General features: G+C 62.0%; 1 non-coding gene across 1 annotated transcript; it reads left to right on the top strand.

Moving 5' to 3' along the window:
- Positions 1 to 267: 267 nt before the first annotated feature.
- LOC137362794 (5.8S ribosomal RNA) lies at positions 268 to 421 on the top strand. The gene has a single exon (XR_010972656.1). It is a non-coding gene; the product is annotated as a 5.8S ribosomal RNA (ribosomal RNA).
- Positions 422 to 2,500: the final 2,079 nt, after the last annotated feature.

Genomic DNA, 2,500 nt, shown 5'->3' with positions numbered 1-2,500 from the left:
AGACCCTGCCTCTGTTGTCCGTGGTGCGCGTCGGCACGGTTGGGCTCCGGCGTCGGACGAGCTGACGCGCTTCGCCTCGCGAGCGCCCTGACCACGTTGGCCGCGTGAAAACCTTTCTTTGGTCATTGTGATTGTTCGACTGAAATCCGAAGGGCCGTGCCAGGCTGGGGCTCTCCCACCCCCCACACCCCATTGGGGAGGGCGGGGGAGCGTTCGCACGTTCCGGGTTCGACCCCTCGCGCGAGGGACGGACCGAAAACCTGAGACAACTCTTAGCGGTGGATCACTCGGCTCGTGCGTCGATGAAGAACGCAGCTAGCTGCGAGAATTAATGTGAATTGCAGGACACATTGATCATCGACACTTTGAACGCACTTTGCGGCCCCGGGTTCCTCCCGGGGCTACGCCTGTCTGAGGGTCGCTTGACAATCAATCGCACTCGCCTTTGCCGGCGGGAGCGCGGCTGGGGTTTTGTCGCAGAGGTTCCTTTGCTCCTCTTCGTCCCCCTAAGTGCAGACCTGGAGTTTACTCCGCCTTTGGGAGAGTTCGACCTCTGTCCCTCCATTTAATCGCGATGGGGGGGCAGTCCGGCGTGGGCCTCCGGGCGCGCCGGCACTGGTCTCGGCCAGCCTCTGCTTTTCCCAGGACGGCTGTCAGTGGGTTGCAAACGAACGACTGCGTCAGTGCTGGGACTGCTTGCTGCCGGGCCGTTAGCCTCCGAATGGATCGTGGAGGGCAGAGTTGACTCTCTGTGGAGTGTGCAGAGCAGAGATGGGAACGATGCCTGGTGAATCGGCATAGAGAGAGAGAGACTCGGTGTGGCATGTCGGTGGACGCAAACCGTGTGGTTCGGTCTCGATGGCTGTTGCCAGTGGTCGACGTGGTTTAGTGGTTCTGGACGAGGAGGAGGAGAGCTTGACGTAGTTGACTGTGGGCTTGCCGTGCTGCCTCGCTGGCTTTGCGTGCCCTCATTCGGTGTTTGTGCAGTTTTGCCATGGAGTCCCTGCGGTGCTGCGTGTTGTGCTGGAGCCCTGTCTCCTTCCACACGCATGCCTCCCGCTGTGCCTCCGGCAAGCTCGCCTACATCTGAGGGTGCACCTAGTCAGTGCCGCACGGTCCTGTCCCCCTGGTCTCTGCTGCCTGCTTTTCGAACCAACTCCCCCACCCCGGTTGCACGTGCTCCAAACTCTTGCCACGCCTTCTAGCTGCTGCTAGTCTCGGGTCCTTTCCACGCTTGCTTCCCGTGGGCTGCTCGCTTTTCTCTCCTGCCCTCGTGCAGTTCAAACCAGCACCGCGCCCACGCTCTTTGTCTTCGGCACCTCCCTTATCGGCACTCCGGAACAGTTATGAGCCGAGCCCGGTCGCAAGCCCGACGTCGACACGCGTGCACATCCGCTCGTTACTAACCCCTGGCCTGGTGAGCGCCCCCCCCCCGAGGGTTGAGTACGAGGTGCCGTTGTCAGTAAGTTGCGAGATATACCGGCCGGCCTGGAGCTTTTGGTGCTGCGTTTAAGTCTGGGCGGGGGCCATCCGATGTTGAGAAACGCACGCACGCGATCGCTCACCATTCTGCCTACGACCTCAGATCAGACGTGACAACCCGCTGAATTTAAGCATATTACTAAGCGGAGGAAAAGAAACTAACAAGGATTCCCCTAGTAACTGCGAGTGAAGAGGGAACAGCCCAGCGCCGAATCCCCGCTCGCCTGGCGGGCGTGGGAAATGTGGCGTATAGAAGACCTCTTTCTCTGACGACGCTCCGGGGCCCAAGTCCTTCTGATCGAGGCTTAGCCTGAGGACGGTGTGAGGCCGGTAGCGGCCCCCGGCTCGTTGGGATCGAGTCTTCTCGGAGTCGGGTTGCTTGTGAATGCAGCCCAAAGTGGGTGGTAAACTCCATCTAAGGCTAAATACTGGCACGAGACCGATAGTCAACAAGTACCGTAAGGGAAAGTTGAAAAGAACTTTGAAGAGAGAGTTCAAGAGGGCGTGAAACCGTTAAGAGGTAAACGGGTGGGGTCCGCGCAGTCTGCCCGGTGGATTCAACTCGGCGGCACGGGTCGGTCGCGTTGGGGTGTCGGCGGATCTCCTCTGCTGGGACCGCCCCCCGCGCGGGCACGGCCGTCGCCGGGCGCATTTCCTCCGCTGGCGGTGCGCCGCGACCGGCTCTGGGTCGGCTGGGAAGGCCGGTGGGGAAGGTGGCTCGTCGCTCCGGCGGCGAGTGTTATAGCCCCCCGGCAGGAGCCTTCGCCGTTTCCCGGGGTCGAGGGATAGTGACCGCTGCCGCGCCTTCCCCTCTCGTGAGTGGGGGGGGACGGGCTCCCCGTGCTCCCGGTGTGACTGTCAACAGGGGTGGACTGTCCTCAGTGCGCCCCGACCGCGTCTCGCCGCCGAGTCGGAAGAGCCACGAGCCGGCGCCAGGGGTCCGCGGCGATGTCGGTAACCCACCCGACCCGTCTTGAAACACGGACCAAGAAGTCTAACACGTGCGCGAGTCAAAGGA

Source organism: Heterodontus francisci, unplaced genomic scaffold, assembly GCF_036365525.1.
Source record: "Heterodontus francisci isolate sHetFra1 unplaced genomic scaffold, sHetFra1.hap1 HAP1_SCAFFOLD_1418, whole genome shotgun sequence".
NCBI classification, from domain to species: domain Eukaryota; kingdom Metazoa; phylum Chordata; class Chondrichthyes; order Heterodontiformes; family Heterodontidae; genus Heterodontus; species Heterodontus francisci.
This window is presented reverse-complemented; position numbering and strand designations above follow the sequence as displayed.